Here is a 19,594-nt window from a genome sequence, read left to right on the forward strand (position 1 = left end):
TCTGCACAGCGGCTCCCCGCCCGCCAGCCCCTGCTCCGACACACGGGGGCACTGACGGATCTTCAGAAACACTTCTAGGGAATGGTTCCCTTTTTTTTTTTTTTTTTTTTTTTTTTTTTTTTTTTTTTTTCTCTCTTCTTTTTTTTTTTCCTCCCCTCTCTCTTTAACCTATAAGGAAGCAAACAGTATTTTTCCTTGCCTGGCCCTGTACGTCCCCTGATCCCCTGACTTTCCCGGCCTAATAAACGCTGGCCCAGACTCCTCCAGTGACACAAAAGTGTTGGTGGCTTTGGGGTGAAGGGGCGGGTGTTACACGCAGCACCTCTGCCTGCGCGGCAGAGTGATGCAATCCTCGATACAGCTCACATAACCTGGTTGACTTTGTTTAATCGATGCTCAGATCGAGCAGCATTTAGCCCTGTTTTTGCGTGCACTGGCTCAGGCTTTCCAAACCCGTGGTGCCCGGGTCTGAGTGAGGGGGACACAGAGATGTCGCCTGACCTTTGCAGGTGCATCTGGGTATCTCCCTCCAGCCCTCACAGCCCCTCAAGCCTTGCAGTTGTTTCAACAGCCCTGTGACAGCAGGAGATTGGAGAAATCCAGTGTGTCCCTCTGCGATTCAGGAAAATGCCGTCAGGAGAGGCCAACTGCAGTGACACCCAGTGCCTGGTGCTGCAGACAGACACGTTGCAGATCTGCATCCATAAACCTGCTAAGTTCCATTTAAAAACCCATCCTAACTTCCCCAGCTCCCTTCAGCCCTGCCTGCTGCTCTCAGGGGTGGGGGATGATAGAGCTACCAGGGAGAAGAGTCCGGGCAGTGCATTTACTGGGAAGAGAGGCACAGAAATTGCAGGGCTCCTACCTCCACTCAGCTACCCCAAAAACGAGAGAGGAGCTCCTGAGAGCTCCTTGTCTCCATGCCATGACACTCACAGTGCCCTGCCCAAGGCAGACATGCACGAGTCTTGCCCACATATTTCACTGGAATAAAACCAGGCAGATGCAGCAGTTTTCTCCCCCCACCCAGTGCTATCCTGAGGATTATATTTGGGAGCTGTCTCACTCATTTATTTCCCCCCATGAGGGCTCCAGTGGCATATGGGTTGCCCCTGATGCCTTCTCCTTTTGCCCTTAGTGGTCTCACTGGGGTCCAGCCATGTGCTCAGCACCATCTGCTGTAACAGAGGGTGTTTCTTGGAAAATAACAGGGAACAATAGGTTTAAAAACACCTGTAACTGAAGACAGAACTAGAGAAAACAGCTGTAGCAGTGCTGGCTAGAGAGGAGAGCAGACTGCTCCCTGATTAACCTGGACCCTGGTTTCTTACGCTCATACTGTGCTCAATCTACACGAGCAGATGATGTAAATGGATTTTACATAAAAAGGCAAGGTCTGGCTGTTGCAGAATTTCCTTTCCTTTTATAAAATGTTATTTTGTGCAAAACATCATTTTGAACCAACCTGCACAGCTTTAGCTGGTCACTTCTGGTTATGAAAATGCTGCTTTTCTTTCCACATATTTTGTGGTAGCAATCTTTCCTCTCCCAAAGGACTTCTGTTCCCTGTTGTCCTGGTTTCAGCTGAGATAATTTCCTTCTTAGTAACTGGTACAGTGCTCTGTGTTGGATTCAGTATGACAATAATGTTGGTATTACACTGATTGCTCTAAATCAAGGACCTTTCAGTTTCCCATGACTTACCACGGAGCAGGTGCACCAGAAACTGAGAGGCAGCATGGTCAGGACAGCTGACCCAAGCTGGCCAAAGGGGTATTCCACACCACAGAACACCATGCCCAGTAAATAAAGGAGGGGGAGCTGCCCAGGAGTCACTGATCACTGGTCGTAGGTAGGCTGATCATCAGTGAGTGGATGGTGAGCAATTGCTCTTCGGTTTTATCTCTCTCTTCCCCTCATTTTTATTACTATCATGATATGTTATTGTTACTATTATAATTTGTGTTATTATATTTTACTTTATTTCAATTGTTGAGCTGTTCTTATCTCAACCCACAAGTTTTACCTGTTCCTTTCTCCTGTTTCTCCTCCCCATCCTAGCAAGAAGTGAGAGGATTGAGCAAGGACTGCACAGTACTGAGTTGCCAGCTGGGGTTGAGCCATGACACCAGTTTAAAAAGACACAGTTGTATCAGAGGTATATGGATGGCTTCTCTGTCAGGAAGGGATTGCATTTGCAGAACCAAACTTCTCCTGGGTGCTCATAAACCTACTCCCCAGTCATTAATCCATGTTTCATCCATCACACAGGGAATACCAGTATCACAGGCTCCAGATCCTGGCGTACAGTGTGTGAGTTCCCATTTTCTGCAGTTTTTTCCCCCTAAACGCTGCACTCTTCAGAGGAGGCTCCTAACCTTCACAAGAGCCTGCAAGGTGTCAATGTTTCACGATGAGCAGTGTTGTTAGCAGCTGCCTCCACCCCTCCTCTCCATTGTACCGCACAGCCTCAGGGAGTGACAAGGAGCACCCAGCTGCCCGTGTGGTGTGGGGTGAGCTGCACCTTCACACTCCTGCTCAAGTTTCTCCTTCCAGTGCAGCCCTCCCAATCCAACAGTTTGCATGTACATGCCATAATGCCGGGGGAAGGGGCAGCTGCAAGGCTTGGAAGCCAACTGGGGACCACTTGTGTAAGAAGAGTGGGGACAGAAGTGTGCAGAGACACCCAGCAGAGCTGATTCTGTACTGCACACATTACCTGAGGCGATGCAAGCAACAGCCTGCATGTGGTTGCCAGGCACCTTTCCCATGCCCTGCCACAGTCTAATCCTGACACATACAGTGCAGCCACTGCCAGGCAGCAGGGCCCAGCATCCCAAACCAGCTTCAGAGACATTCAGCAGCTGCAGGACAGGATGCTGAGGCTGTCCTGGGTGAAGAGCAGCTCCTCCCTCACCCCTCCAGCTACAGCCAAGCAGCTCTGGATGTGCCAGACAAGAATCATTCCCTGTCCTCGACGCAGCAGCTCTGGATATTCTCAGTGTAGCTGTATAAACATTATTATTAATTTAATCCTAATGAGTTTTGGCTTCAACACCTCATGGCAGAGACTTCCATGTACTGAGAATAGCCAGTTATTAAATGATTCCTAAATGAGGAAGTACGACATTTATGAGGCTGATACTAACATTAGAATTTCCTTCCTTGCATACTTTGCTGCATTTTTGCCTTCATTAAAAAATGAAATGAAGACAACATTTGAATCACAACACTGAAATTCTAAACACACTTTTTCCTTTTAAAGCACTTTCCCCCTGAGGATCTTATTTATGCCTCTTAATTCGTATTATTGCTCTTCTACACATAGCAAACCTGGTGGCCAGGTAGGTCAAGAATTTCTGACCAGATCCATGACAGATGACTGATTGATGCCAAACCCCAGAAGTTCCAGTTTCCTCCACCACCCCCATTTGAATGGGAGCACCATTCCCAGCAGGGAGGACAGCAGCCTGGGCTGGGAAACAGCTTTATTTCTGTCTGAAATAGCCACAGTGAGGTCAAGAGCAGAGAGATAGCCTGAGGTTTATGCAAAAAGTAGCAGGTGATGAAAAATGAGCTAGATGGTTGTTATTTTGCAGAGTATGGTCCAGAAAAACACTGGGTAATCCCATGGGTAGTTTACACAGGGTTTTGACTTGCAGTCTTTTGCTGTTGCACCTCCCCTGAGCTCCAGGCTATGAGGGGAATAGAGGACAGTTTATATGCCATAGGAGTGGAAAAATTACATGTCAACACATCTTTCAGATCTACAGACTGGCTTCCAGCCGAATCAGGAGCTGTCAGAGTCTGAAATTGGGCTGCTGAGTTTGCTTGGGTAAAGTCTGGAGGAGAAAGAAACCAGGGAAAAGAAATAAGCTGCTTTTTAAAGAGAAATACATTTTCAAAGTATTTAACAGCATGAACTCCAAATCAGCAAGAAAATTTTGCCAGAGAGGGAAAAACACAATCTTTCTAGACCAGTAAACTCTGCTTTCACCTAGATCAGTGAATCTTTGCCAGATAGTGGGGTAGCTGTCCCAATCACTTAACAAACAAGCCGTCACTGTTAATTGTAGCCTGGTTAATCCTGCAGATGCAGGTTCTTTGGTTTCATGGGCTATTATCCTTTTTAGGCCTACACCAGCTGCCCACAGAGTAATGCTGTCATGGGAGAAGGATCAGAAGAGCTGGTTCAAATGCTCTTAGGACAGGTTAGTCAGCAGCAGTGCACATGGCTGCAGAAGCCTCCCAGAACTGCCTGATCCTGGTGGGAAACTTGACCACAGCTGTTGTGACTTGCAACCTGCTGGGGAAGCCCTGCAACCCCTCTCTGGCAGCTCTGATCACAAATCCTGTTACTTGTGCAAGTCTCACATTTTTCTTGGAGCAGCTTGAAGCTTTTTGCTGTTGCACCTTAGTGGCTGTGCTCCCGAGCACCCACAGCAGCAGAGCTCACAGCAACCTGAGCTGCTCCTCCGGGTCTTGTCAAAGGTCCATGCTTTACACCCACCTTGCTAAAAGATGAAAAGAGAGATGCAACTCCTCTGGTTGTGTGCTAGGAATGCGGCCAGGAGCAGGCAGAGGCATTTCCCACCCCTGAGTGTCTTTGGGCTTCTGCAGTCCTGAGTCTTGGACTGGGCACCCAGTGAGGCTGGCTGTTCATACCACATGGTGTGAACACAGCTCAGCTCCCAATTTTAAATTGTTACAGTGGCAAAGAATAAAGTCCATAGTGGTATCAGCTCTTCTTTCCCTTTTTGTTTTTCTGGCCCCTTAAGGTTGCAAGGTTGCACACCAATGTTGACCGGTCAAGTGGGTCCTAGCAAGGGAACAGATCTTGCAGCCTGCAGTAACAGGGGGCTTGTCAAGGCACTGACATTTGCACAAACACATTTCCATGCTGCCTATTCAGTCTGAGAAAATCCAAGTTTACATGCCAGCTGAGTAAGAGGCAGGAGAATTGGGAGACATTTCCCACCTGTCCCTTTTAATCTCCTGCTTGAGCAGCCCCAGTGACCAGCAGGCTCACTGGTGACCCCTGGGTCTCTGCTCAGCAGCTGCCTGCCCCATGGCCAAGGCAAGGAGTGGCTTCCAGATGTGCAGCTCCAAGGGCAGTGCAGGAACCCCACTCCCAGCTACAGCCTGAGTGTTTTCATGGTGTGTGTGGGTTTCAAGCAGTGGGGTATGGGCACATGGTGGAGGTAACTGCTCACCACATCCCTTTTTCCCAAGAGACTAGTGAATGGGGAGTATATCCAGAGTTGGCTGCTCTCTAAAAATCCACATGTATTCCCTCCAACCTAGAGGCTCTGCTAAAGGCTTGGGGTCACTGTGGGCACCTGCGTCCACCTCTCCTTCACTATGCTTAAAGAGGATGGTTCAAAACAAAGAAACCCAGTCTGAAAATGCCTGGGTTTTGAACATCAGGAATCACTCATGTCATCTGTGAAGTTCCCCTGAAAGAAAGGATAAACAGGGACTGAGGCAGTTCACCCTGTGGTGGGATCTTTCTCCCAAAAAGGCCATCAAGGCAGACCTCCTTCATGCTCCAAGTGGCAGAGTCCAACACAGTCACTTGCAATGTGCAAGACATTGTTGAATTTGTGGTCTCAGTGATACCTGTAGGATGTTAAGGCAGGAGGCAGCCTGAGTGCAGCCACTCAGGGAGAGACAGGCAATGGAGAAGTATCTGAGCCCACACCCAGTCTTATCTCAAGTTCATATGGCTGCCCAAAGCTGCTCTTAGCTCATAGTCCCTTCCCTCTGGAGCTCTGGGGCAGTCATCTGGCCACTGGCCAGGATTCCCTTTTTTGCTATTGTTTCTGTTCATATTCCTTTTTCAATCCCAGGCACATCTTCCTCTCCTTCTTTTGGCCCTGGATGACACCCAAGATGCTGGTACAGCATTTGCCACAAGCAAGGGATTTAAAATCTCCACCATGTAAAGGCTACATCTCTCCCATCTGTCACTGAGAAAACATAATTTTTTGGGGCGAAACAGAGACACCTGTGCTGTAACCTTCTCCCTATCCCACAGCAGTAAGGGAGTGCTGCTGAAATGATGAGTTCTGAAAGATCAGCCCATCAGACCATCACTGCTGGGCTGGAGTCAGCCTCTGGGACAGAACCTGTGTCTATGGCTTTGGGATGTTTCTTCCAGCATAGGAGCCCACAATTCCCCATAGGGTGGCCCAGTGCCAGTCCTGCATCTAACAGCAGGCTGCACAGTGATGGATCAGTTCCCCAAGCAGTAAATCGAAGGGTAATAACAAATGATCTGTAGAAAATAATTTAATGCTTGAAGACACTTCACAGAATTTGCAATGGGAAGGCTTGGGAATGAGGCTGGCTCAAGTTCATATTACCGAATCTGGTTTTAAACATCAGAAATTATTGGCAGCTCAGTGCTCACTCTGGGCTGATTTCACTGTCAGTTTGTGAAATTTCTGTAACCTAATCTCATTGTTCCTCCTCTTGGAAACCAGTGGGTCTGGGTCATAGAGGGTAACAAAAAAACCCTCATCCAAACATAAACTCCTTTTATGGATCCCATGACCATGTGCTTTGAGATTGTTCATTGAAGGTTGCCACAGCTATCTCATTTTTTTTGAAGCACCTCCAGCACCAGTTCAGAAAAATGAATGTGTTTGAAGTTCTTCCCCAAACCTCCTAGAGCAGCAGTCCTAAAGGACCCCCCAGTTCCTGATAAGCACACAGGGTGGAGGAGGATGCCACAAAGGGGACAAGAGGAAAACTCTGCAGGGAGCTCCTGAGAGGGGTCTACCTGCCCTGGGCAGTACCCTGCAGGTGAGCAGGGGTCACAGTCTCTTGGTGGGGGCGTGCAAAATTTCATCCCAAATAAAGTCAGGCACATCAAGGGTTCAGCATTGAACAGGGCTAAGTTGCTGAGCTGAGTTTCTAAAACTCTTCCAAAATTGCACAAGGCCAGCAGAAAAAAAAAGGGAAATCATGGTGAGAAAGGCAAAAGCGAGCTGGAAAATCATAAGCAGTAGGCTGGGCACAGGCTGACAGCTCCCCCTTCTCTCCTTGCTGGCACCTTGGCTTGTCCTCAGTTATACCCATTTGGGATGAGTGCAGGCTTGGAGGACGAGCAATGGAGTCCTGTTGTCCCAGCCCCTCACCCCAAAGATGCTGCCTTCACTGCCTCTTTAAGATAGTGCAGGGGGAACCTTGCAGGGAGCCTTCCTGCCGGGAATGTGGTGGAAACATGCAGTTGAGACCCAGGGAGAGGAGGGAGAGCCATCCCTAATATGGTCTCAGCCAAGCTGACTGGCTGGGGGCTCCTGGGGGAGGAATGGAGCCCCTTATAAAAGTACCCAGGTCCTCCCACAAAGGCAAACCTCCCTGGACTTCAGCAGAGCCACAGTGAAGCTTGCTTGATATGGGAATTTCATCCACCCTTTGGAGATTATCCAAGCTTTCTTGGGTTTCATATGGCATGAGGTGGTGGCCTGGTGTGTGCGTGGCCTGGCGGATGCCAGCACAGAAAGCCCCTTTTCAAGCAGCACACGGCTCCTGCCAGCACCACTCTGGGAAGGAAGCCTGCTGGTCTCCCCCTGCCCTGGGCTGCTCCCTGCTCCCTGCTCCTGCTCCCCTCTCCGTGCCAGCACAGCAGCAGCAGCACACGCCTCAGAGGGTGCAGCCCGGTGCCACCACACCAGCCCCACTCACTGCTCTTCTCCATAGCAGAACCCGCAGCAGCTCCTCTTCGCTTCTGCTTCTTCCAAATGTGCTCAGGTGCCCCTTTGTGTGCTACAATCACCCCGTCCACATCCTAAGCAGCCTCCTTGGCCCCAGGAGCCGCCTGTGGGAATTCCCTGACCCGCAGTGCTGACCGGGGCTGGACCCTACCTGCATGCCCAGTGCCCAGGTGAGACCCCTGCCACCAGGGGAGGTGGCAGCACTGCCGGAGCCCACCCCTGCCGCTCCTGAGGGGCCAGGGAGGGCTCGGGCCCGGGCTGGGGCTCACTCGAGCTGGGGTGGCCGGAGCACAAAGCTACAGCCCCAGAGGTTTGCTAGAGCACACGTGGAGCACGCTCGGAGGAACACGGGTGCCAGATGGGGCACGGCTGGGATGTCCACCCCAAAAGGCAGCACAAACATCCCACACGAACAAATAGCAGAAAGGATGGTGCTTTTCTAACCGGTATTCTCTGGCTTATCAAAAAAAATTAAAAAAAAAAATTACTAGTTTGGAGAGCAGCTCCCTGACTTTATCAGAAATATGAAGCCATTATCTGCTGACTGTGTCGGGGCAGGACTGCGGCAGCAGCACCGCAGACACAGCAGCAGTCACACCGCAGCTGCTCGTGTGGAACAGGGCAAAGGCAGCCCCCCAAAATAGCGCTCAGAGTGGGGAGCCGGCCCGGGCAGCCGCGGGCTTAGGAAGGAGAAAGAGCCTTGAACGAAATGTCAGCACCATGAAGCATTCGCTCAGGTCTCACAGAGGGCTGTTAGGATGGAAACGCGTGGCACACCTTTAAATGGACATAAAATGTGCCATCCGCGGGCTGGGATCTATTTTTAACCCCTTGGAGTCTGCAGATGTGCAAACCCCCGAGAGCAGCTCTGGGCGGCCGGAGAGAGGCGTGTGGTCAGCCTCTGGCCACCGGGCTGGGAAATGCCGCGGCAGGCAGGGTTCGTTTATCCCGCAGGGAGGAGGGAGATTAAAGTCTTAGCGTGCCCCTTCCTCTGCCCTACTAGCAACCCCGGCCAGCAGCCTGAGCACACGCATACGTGCTAAGCACTACGGACCGCTCACCAGCTTTGCAGTTTTCTTTTTGGAAAAGGACTTTCTGGGTCTGGGTGAATAACCTCGGCATCCCCCCGGCGCTGCCTGTGGGAGGGACCTGGAGGAAATGCTGCTGCAGGGCAAGGAAAAGCAGGACACTGCGGGGAGGGTGAGGCGCACGCCGGTGACCCGCAGGCAGGACAGCCCTGTGGCAGGGGCTCGGCCCTTCTGCCAGCGCCACCCGAGCTGGATGTCAGCCCTTCGGCCCCTGCTGCATGGCCAGCAGCGACACACCCGCCAGCCCAAGCCCCTCCAGCTGCGTAGTGAAAGCACCAGCCCGCCTTGGCGGGGAGCAGCGTGTGTATCTGCAGCCCCTCACGCCACACAGCACTTTGTAAAGTCCGTCGCCTATCGCGTCTTAAGGGTTTCCTCATCGCTTCCTGGGAGCACATCCAGCTGTTCAACAAACCCAGTACTGATTCAAAATGCAGAAAAACAAACACTGCAGCCATTTCTACAGGTGTCTCCAGATTAAAAATTTAATATATTTGTTTCCAGGTACCTGTTTGTCCCCTCTAGTGCTCTCCATCCTAACCCACTCCAGCAAAGCAGCCTCCTCACAAGGACAGTCACCAAAAAGGCCAGCAGCAATCAAAAAGCAGCTATGGATCCCGCTGCATCCCTACAAGAAGGGTACCTCAGTTCTGCTGTCACATGGCTTGGCACTCAAATTTCAGTTCTCAGAGGATGGAGAGCAAGAAAAAACTGGGCCCAGAGGGAGAAGCCCCAGCTTGAAACACAGCATCCCTCCGAGGCACCAGAAATTATCTTGAGAATGGTTTTGACAAATGGATGCTCTTAAAAAGATCCTGTGCACCACTTGTGAGCTGCTCCCCCAGAGAGTGCTGACATCTTCATATATTGTTTATAATGAATTATCCACTCAGCACGGGGAACCTGTTGGCCCCGGAGAGCAGTGTTAGGCTGGTTTTCATCTCCCCAGCCTGCTGGTGGGAATCCAGCCTGAGCCTCATGTGAACCAGGCTTCTCCCTGCAAGATCCACCCTGGTGCCCCTTGTCCCTGCCACCCCACACAAAATGAGCCATCCATGTCCAGGGACACCACTGTAAGCATCAGCCAGGCTGCTTCTGGAAAATTACGTGCTGATTTTGCCACTGAAGGGGGCCAAGGGTGGTGTAAGGGGCTGTTTCTGGAGCAGAAAAGGAGCTGCTTGTGGAGCTTGTCAGATCCTGCCCCAGCAGTGACACTCACCTGCTGCCCCACTTGCCCTGGGTCAGAGATGATGGGCACTGTGAGGGAACTTGGGGCATACAGAACCAAAAAACCTTCACTGAGCCAAGCTCAGAGGAGAAGCTTACTGAGCAGGGCATTTTGCTAGCAGTGGCTGATGAAGTGGCTGGCTCTACTCCTGAGAGGGGAGACTGGGAGTTTGGGACTCTGGCCTGTGCTCCTGGCACACCCACAGCTGTGTGGGCATCCTTGTCAACCCCACAATCCTGCCCCCCATGCCCTGCAAGACCAGAGAAACATATTCCCATGAAACACTCATTCATTTGTAGTTGTACAGCCCTATGTGACTGCTTTGAAATGCTGCCCCCGTGGTGCTCAGACCCATTGTCTGCTCCAAAATCTCTCTGGAGGAAGGCACTCAGGATAGGTGAATGAATCCTATGGCAGCACTGCCTTGCTGAGCTGGACAGGAAAGAACCTGCCTTCCTGTGAAGTCCTTCAGAGCCAAACCATGTCCAACAGAAAGCAGTCAGCTCCTGCACACAGAAAGAGGTGAGCAGGAGTAAAACCAGTCCCTTCAGTCACTAAAGCCTCAGAAACAGGGAATGCTGTAACCCCACCAATCTGCTTTCTTAGGTGCTGGTTTTGGCTGAGGTACAGTTAATTTTCTTTACAGTGGCTGGTATGGGGCTGTGATTTAGATTTGTGCAAGAAAACAGGGTTGATGATATCAAGACGTTTTTGAGGTGAGCAGGGCTTACACAGAGCCAAGGCCTTTTCTCCTGTTTCTATTGCCACATTGGTGAGGAAGCTGGGGGAGAGTGGGAGTCTGGGAGGAGACACAGCCAGGACAGGTGACCCAAACTGACCAAAGGGACATTCCAGACCATATAAAGTGAGAGGAAGAAGGAGGAAGGGGGACGTTGGCAGTGACGGCATTTGTCTCCCCAGGTAACCATTACATGTGATGGAGCCCTGCTTCTGCCAAGGCACACTCAGGATGTATATGTGCCCCACATTCAGTCCTCATCTCCCATTTGCCCAGTCATTTGCAAATGACCACCGAGGAAAAATGGCTGACGGGAAAAATAAGATCATGGATTCATCCAAACCACTCTTTAAAAGCAATTTGCACGTGTTTGTCCCTCCTTGTATGGTGTCTGTGAAGAGGAAATGGACAAAACAGGTCAGGATTCTTCCTTCTGCCTTTAGTCGCACTCCTGCTGTGCTTCCGAGCTCAATTTCCACTGCATTCCTCAGGTCCTTTTGCCTCATCTCCCCTGTCCTGCACCTGCTTGATAACCACTATGTTATCAGCATTTGGAAACACGCTTTATTGCAGTTCCAGCCGGAGCACTGGGGAGGAGGATGCAGCCCTGGAGACGTGTCCCTCCTGCCCTGCACATCTAAGCCCTGTCAGCACCGAGGCCCTCCCCAGCCGCAGCCCGCCAGGGGCGGTGGCCCGGGAAGGCTCCCGTGGGTGGCAGGGCCCAGGGCAGGTGCCGGCAGGGCCCCCACTGCGGCTCCACTGCGCCCCAGAGCTGCAGCAGGAGCCCCGCAGCCTCCCTGCGGGCGCTGTGCACAGGGAGAAAATCCCTGGCTGCTGGCTGTGCTGGCGGGCTTCCCTGGAGTCACCTCTCCCTGCATCCTGGAACACCTGCAGGGGCTCGGCTCAGGCGAGCCTTCCCTCTGCTCTTCGTTCTCCACCTTGTGCCCAGCACACTGAAGCCATCCACCGCCGCCTCCTGGACTTTTCCATGGTGAAAAAGCCCAGCAGCACATTTGATCTGATCTTCAGAAGGCAGTCAGCATGCAGTGGTTTGTCGTGTCCTTTCTAACTCCCCTTACTCCTCCAAATTATCCCCTGGTTCCCACACTGTGCCACTAGAATCCCCTCCACAACTCGAAAGGCTTATTTAGGAGTCAGATATAGCAAGGCATGACTTTATAAATAGAGAGGGGCATGGCTGGGGACTGTGCAACATGACTCACAAACTGCCAGTGAAGAACTTATCAGACATTTGCTTGAAACATTCATTTAGCAATACCAACCCCTCCTTACAGTTACACCTACCATACAAAAACACCCTTCCCATGTGCAGAGAGTATATTTATGTTGCTTTCTCCAAAACTCTTCCAAAGCTGCTTACCACTGTGCTGGTCAGAGACAAACCAGAGTCAGAAAGGAAAATACCTCCTTGGAGCCTGAGCCTGCCATGGCTTCCAGCACTGCAGCTCAGCACCCTTTCCCAGCACAAAGTCAATGGCATAATGAATATGTCATAAAACATTTTCTCTTTTAATGCTTTTTTCCCCCACCCATGTATCTTATCTGTCAAAACTACAAGTCCTACAAAACACCTGTGGTCCAGATTTGGGTCTTACTGCTCCTCAGCTTTCTTCTGTACCCTCATTTGCTCAACTGATCCTTAATTCAGACAGATTCTTCCACAGAAAATGGAGAAAAATAGATATGAATTACGAAATGAGCAGTAAAATCTCTATAGAACAGGCTACTGATTCAATGCATACATCTTGTACATTCCATGGTCTCAAGCCATGCCAGATTCTGGACCTACAGCAGCAAAATTAATTATTCCTTCTTTCTCCTTTCTGCTTCCTCTTGTGATTGTTTTTATTGCTATGGCTTTTTTTCTTCATTTGGGACCTGATCATTCAAACACTTAAAAATTACCCAAATCTGCTGGTCCCCCCCTCAGCTTCAGTGGGGCTGAATCAATTCCAGCACATTTGCATGGCAGCAGAGGGCATCTGAGACTGGGTACACGGGCTGAAACTTGGCTGCAGTGCTGAAATAGAGCCAAGCTAACATGCACAAATAGTAGAAATGAATACTGAGCGTAATGTCACTACAGCAGCCCGGAGCCTTCTCCATTACTTCTGTGCTGCAGAACACCCCAGATGCCTCCTCTTTACGTGGCTATGCCTCCACCCCAGTATTTGTCCTGTCCTTGCCCAAATCCCCCTGCTCAGGCACAAGCCCTTCCCTGCCATTTGCTGACCTTGCAATATTTTCCGTGTTGTTCTTTTCTCTACCCTTTTTATTTTTAAACGGTGATGCACATTCAGCAGGTGCACTCCCTGGGCTGCCCACAGTCCTGCTGCAGCCTTTGCCATGGGAGGCTGCAGCTGATGGAGAAAGCAAGCACCTCCAGTTTGGGCAGAGCTACACCTGGTTTCTGGATGCTGATCAAGATTTTGTGACAGGAGTTTCGTCAGCTTTCTGTCCAGCAATTGCTTCTCCACTCAGGAGCCTGTGCAACAGGCACTAAATAAAAAAAAAAATAAAGCAAGGTGTCAGCAGAAGCTAAGTACCTCGAGGATTAAACTACACCCTTTGTAACTTGACGTTGGAATTTAGCTCCAAGTTCCACTTAATACCACATTTTGCTGTCTAAACAGAACCAATCTTCTTTATTAACCTTTCTGGCATTTGAGCCACCAAATGTGAACAGAGGAATCACAACACCTTGACCATGCAATCTTGGCCAGGATGGGCTGTCTTCAGTGGACTAACAAAAATTAAGGAGAGAGGGACTAAATCTCAGAGTAGAAGGTCTAGAATCAATCACCATGTTTATCCTGAAAGATTTATCCCAAGAGAGATTTTGCATATTCTCCCTCAGTAGACTGATTCGAACACTGTAATTCTCCTAAATTTGCCACTTCTACTAGGTTTGAAGAATATCACAAAGGGCTCTTGGAGGCCAAATATAGAGGCATCACACCCAGAACAAGGACAGGAACTGCTGGTGTTTTCGGTTGCTGGTGGGAACAGCTTGGGAGGGAGTGGGAGGTCTGGGCTCTCAGCAAGGCAAAGGACTTGCAGGAGGCACAGCCAGAGAGCCCCAGAACACCTGTGGCTACTGCAGCCTCCAGCTTGTGGCTACAATTGGAAAATGTTCAGATTTCAAGACTTTCTCCGGTATTTGTGCCAGGAAACTGGGCTGCATGACTTTCAGAGCTAAATTTAGGATCACAAGTATTTTACATTCCCCAAACACCTTCTATGACAACATCTCAAAACCCTTCGTGAGCATTAGCTATTCCTCTTTATCTTCCTTTGAGATGGAAAATAGAATAGCCACTTTGCTGGCAACAAACAGAGCTATGAATGTGGACTTGCTCATGGTCACAGAGGAAAACTGTGATGGAGGCTTGGCATGGAAAGGAGAAAGGAGAAAGAGTAAACAACTTTCCAATGTGAATTTCCATGTTACAGAAACATAAACATGGCCTGTCACCTGCTGCAGTACTGCTGGAATTAAGAAGAATAACAACATCAGTACTTCAAAGTTATTGGGATAAGGAATTCCTGGTAGGTCTTAGTTGATTTTTTTTTTTTTTAATTTTTTTTTTTTTAAATTTTTCTAGAGTTGAGGATAAGGGGTTCCAGGACAAGAAATCATTAAAGAGAAAATACCCTGCCTCAGTCCCCCCACACCACTCTGAAAAGCTTGTGGCAAGACAGTGGGCAGCTTTAGCATCTGGATCTCCTAATTTTCAGGGCAGAATATAGTGCAGGAAAGGCAGAGCTCCCACGGTGCCCTTTGGTTGTGCTCTGCAGGCAGGCAGCCCAGTGACAGCATTGCTCAATGCCATCAAGCTCAAACCTATTTAGACTCTTATGCCTCTGTTATTGTAATTATTTTTTGTGATTATTGTTGCTAAAGGGAATTAAAAAGCCTTACACAAGCAGATACAGTTGCCCTGGGGAATCTTGTGAGCTTCCTTTGTGTTGATCTGCTTCAGATCTCCTCCCTCTTGCGTGGTCCCGTCCTTCTCCCTGCAGGCACAGGGAGGTTTGGGAAGGGCAGGACTGTTGTGTCACTGCTCCCTCAGCACGCCTGGCAGTGCTGTGGTTCTTGCATTGCTCCAGCCTCCAGCCCTTCCCCTGCTCTCTGCCTGTCCCCTTCCCAACACTGACCTACCCAACACAACACCAGCAGCTCAGCACCGGCCTCCAAAAGCAGCACTGTAACTTTATTTTGCACTCAAATACATTAGATGATGTCTGTGCTAGGCGGTTTTTTGGAACCAGTGGTGTGAGATGGATGGTGACTCTCCTGTGACCACCATCAATCTGCCCCTGGGAGCCCCCTTGTCCCTGCCTGCAGGCACCAGGCACCAGGGCAGCTCTTCCCCCGGGGAAAGAACAGAGTTATGTCCATACAGAGATCTCCTTACACACCTGTACTGAAGCCTTACAGCACCTCTGCTTTGGAAAGAGGACAGCCCAGCAGGAGTGTGACAAAGCGTGACCACCACTGCAAACACAGCCCGGGTCCTCGTGCCTCTGAGCCAGGCCTGGGGCTGATGCCTGCTGATGCTGACTTTGGGCTGCTCGTCCCTGAGCATGTGTGAGAATCTTCTTACAAGGCGATCTTCCCCCTTTTCCCTCCTCCCTCCAGCAGTAGATTTCTCAACTTTAAAGCCTTGTTTACCCTGGAAGAGAGAGAAGCTGCTGGAAGCCAAGCAGTGAGGGCACAGGGGAGCAGGGAGTGTTTGTTTGGAGCGAGTTATGGGTGGGAGTGATGTGCCAAGGAAGAAAACTGCTTCCAGGGATCTATATATATGCAGCTCCCTGAGGTGGGGTTACACAGAGGCTCATTCCCAGGCTGCCTGTGGCACTCCCTGGACATCGACAGCCAGAACTGCCTCCAAGCTGCAGCTTTATTTTCGGAGCGTGGCCTTGAGCAGCCGAGACACGACGGGGTTTGGCTGTGCTCCCTGCAAGCACAGAGGATGAGCTGCCCAGAGCCCCCACGGGGCCGGGTTTTGCACGCTGCTGGCCCCAGCTCTGCACAGGGCAATGTAGTTTCAAGGCTGACAGGATGCCCTGGAGGGGGCAAAAAGGAGATAAGCGGGGAAATGAAAGATTTCTCCAGCATCTGCTCATCCCCATCACACACAGCACACAGCCCCAGTGGGAGCCAGCAATGCTCCAGCTTTCCCTGCTGCACAGCAATTAGGAGCTGCTTGATTTTTCAGATCCTGGACAAATGAAAAGCAGAGTCTCTGCAAGCTGCAAACATAGCTACTTCCCAAAGCCTGCAGCCAGAACCTTTTGGTGCCTCCAAAATATGTTCTGGCCATGAGGGTCTGGAGAGGATCCCCAAAGCTGCCAGCAATTCCTGGGAAAGTGTGTGAGGCTGGGGGGTATTTTTAATTATCCTACTGCTAAAGCAGCCCACGCTGACTGGCATCTGTCCACGTGGGAGCCCTGCACACCAGCACAGCCTACAGTTATCCACTGGCTGATCAATAGGTTACAGTCACCCGTGTGCACTCCATTTTTCAGCCCCAGGAGATGAGCCATGGGGATCTATACAACTGCAGAGCTCTTTGATATTTATTTTTTTTAAGGAAAATGGCTGTTTGGTTCAAAAATAAATAAATCAACAAATAAAACCTATCAAGAAATGCTCCATTCAATTATTTTTTTCTTGTGGATTAATGAAATAGAGGCAGCACAAAATTTTCCTATAAAAAAAAGTTGTTTGAATCTTTGAAGGTCTTCATTTTAATGCCTCACTTTCAGAAATAAAGATTGCCACAGATTTTTTTGCTTAGGGCTTTCCTGTGAAAAGACATGATAATTTTCAAGGGGCCTCTATTTTGCCCTTTTGGTAAAACTCATTGAATAAATATTACTGCCCGAATATCCATGGGAGACTGACAGTCAGCAGAGTACAGAGTGGGGCTGCGCTGATGTCAGGTCTGGGGGGGTGTTCAGGTTTTACCGAAGCCAAGCCCAGTAAATACTGTGGCTCAAAGAACTTTCTGTTTCTGCAGTTTTGGAACCAAAGGAGTGGAGAATGTTGGGGCGCCAGTTCCCTTTGCACAAAGCCATCACCTTTGAGGGAGGCTGGCCCATCTTGGGCCACATTCTGCTCTCTGTGCAACTGCAGATTTTCACTTTAGCGAAATCTGTATCAAAATAAAATTAGGAAACCCCTCCAGTGTGCTCATCTTCTCCAGGATTTCTTTTGCACTTTTGTTCAGAGGCTCACTCAAGATTTTCCCTCAGAGCCCAGGTTTTCCCTTAGCTCCTTATATCATTGGTGTAATGGCCCAGGCATCTGCAGGTCTGGGGGAAGCTTACGTCAAAACCCAGCCATGACTGTGACTCCCAAGCTCATCTAAACAGCCCCATATAATTTTTGTCCTTTCAAGGACTCCTCCTCTCCTGAGATTTTTCATCCCTTGGTGATCTTTGGACCGAGATCAGCTTCTTGTGTTGCCCACTGGATGTAGACTTAAGTCATGGAGGGTTGTCCAGCATTGGTCCAGCCCTGGATCCAGATGGCTGTGGAGCAAGCAGTGAGCTGCAGCCCCAGAGGATGCCTTTGGTGCAGGCAAGAGCCATTCCCCTTCATTACCCTCCCTCCTACAGTATGCGAGTGTCCTGCATCCTTTCTCCTATCCCCTTTTACTCCTCTGATACCCCATTTATCCCTTTACCTTTCTCAAAACAGAGGATGCTGGTCTTGGGATCATCTGGCTCCTGGGGATCCTTTGCCTGTTGCCAACAGCACTGTTAGAGGTGCAGGGAGGGTAATGAACTTATTGAGAACTGCACAACAAAGACCAAACCCAGACCATTGTGCACAAGCAAAATTTTCCAAAACACCTTGCCAACAATGGGGCTTGTGAGACATACGAAAATCCAACTCACTTGTTTCCAAACAATGTGTCTTTAATTGCTAAAAATATTAAGGAAAGTCCCAAGCCCAAATAAAATGCTGGTTTCAGAATAAAGAGAGGGTTTAAGTTTGAAATTAAGACCTGAACAGGGTGGTTTCATAGGCTTAAGACTCAGGGAATCCCTGTTAACTGACTAAGCAACAAAAACAACAAACCAGTTGGGGTTTTTTTGGTTTTTGGTTTTTGGGTTTTTTTAGCTGTAAGAGTGTCCTTTAGGGCTTTCTCTTCAACTGGATGAAACTGGCACTGAGGCTGTTGAGAACACTGATGCTGTGGGTCAGAGTGAGACCAAATTCTGCTGTTAGAGGCAGCAGGCAGTGACGTGCCAGTGGTAGCACCATTGCTGCAAGGCAGTGCCTGTGCAACATCCAGACTGCTGAAGGACTCGCCTCTGCCCACAGCTGTGCTCATGAGGAGTCTTAAACCCAAATTTGGCACTGCAAAATATAGGTCTTCATTCAGAAGGAGTAAGCGTCTCCTGATCCCTTTGATTTTGATCAGGCTGGAGAGAGTGGCTGGCTCAGCACCACTCCCCCTTTCAAAAATCAGCCTGTTCCATTGTGAGTTTAGGACATAAATCAGTACCACAGGTGAAAAAGGGGGGCGTGTGAATGCTGTTTAACTCATATGGCTACTACTCTAAGCTAACTTTTATCTGTGCTTCCAAAACAGTCTTTTAATTAAATAACAGAAGCAGGTCCTAAAATCCATCTCATAACACCACCTAAGCCAGAACTGAACCTGAGATCAAGCGTCAAGTACTGAGGACTTAATGTTAAGCACCTCCCAAAATCCCAACAGGGAACTGACAGATGGAGCATGTGCCAGTGTACAAATGGCAATAAGTTTGTGCTTGCTTTTTGAGAAGCAACTGTTTTTTGGGAAGCAACTAGTTTCCAGTCCATGCCCAGTCACTGAGAGCCCTTAGGGCTCCCTGAGGCCCTCTCTGCCCTCAGATACCAGGGAAGGACCAGGGCAGCTCCTCCCACAGGCTTTTACTTTGGGATAGTGGTAAACAAAAAAGTGATCTCATGCACTGGTCTCACTTTAATGCAAGTAAAACCAGCCAAAACGCAAAACAAATGCACCCTTAGCATAGAAACAGCACAAAAAACCTTCCTGGAAGTTTATCTGAAAATCATCTTTTTTTCCCTAGCACTGCTGTCCCCACTGCAGAGGAATACCTCAAAACTCAGGCTCTGCTTTCATGACAGGGTCCTGTGCTCCAGGAGTCCTCCTCCTTCAAAGGGTGATGGGTCCTGCACGTGTGTCCTGACGCAGGAACATGTGCCAAGCCTGGCAGGGCTTTAGGATGGCTCCCAGAGGGAGTGGAACTCCCAGAGGGAACACCTGGGGTGTGTGTGAAAGCTGGAAATAAACAGGGGTCCCCGAGCCCCCTGGCCCCAGTAAGAGAGAAATGGGACAGGCCAGGAGCATTTGTCCCTCCTCCCATTCTGCTCTGCCTGGCAAACAGGGCAGGCAAATGCCCTCAGCAAGGGGAAGCCCCCGGCATTTTCCTTTGGGCTCCTAGGGAGTTCCTGAGTACGGGATGTGATCCCGAGAATGGGTGGGTGGTTCGAGGGGGCAGAGGAGGGGATGGTCCCTTCTCAGGCAGCTCCTCATGCGTGACCACTGGCAAGGGCAAGCGTGTCAGGCAGGGTGAGGAAGTGGCCCTGGCTGCCCTCAGCTCCCCCAGGGACAACACCATGGCAGGTGGGTTTCCCATAAGTGGAGTGGAAAGCTCTTTATTTAACCTGCACCCGCCACCTGCCCTCAGCCCCGGCCTTGCCTTCCTCGGGAGCGTGCCAGGGCTACTTTTTTGGCAGGCTGAGCCAAAAGAAATATTTTGCAAGCAAAGGCTC

This window comes from Prinia subflava, chromosome 2, assembly GCF_021018805.1.
Source record: "Prinia subflava isolate CZ2003 ecotype Zambia chromosome 2, Cam_Psub_1.2, whole genome shotgun sequence".
Lineage (NCBI taxonomy): Eukaryota > Metazoa > Chordata > Aves > Passeriformes > Cisticolidae > Prinia > Prinia subflava.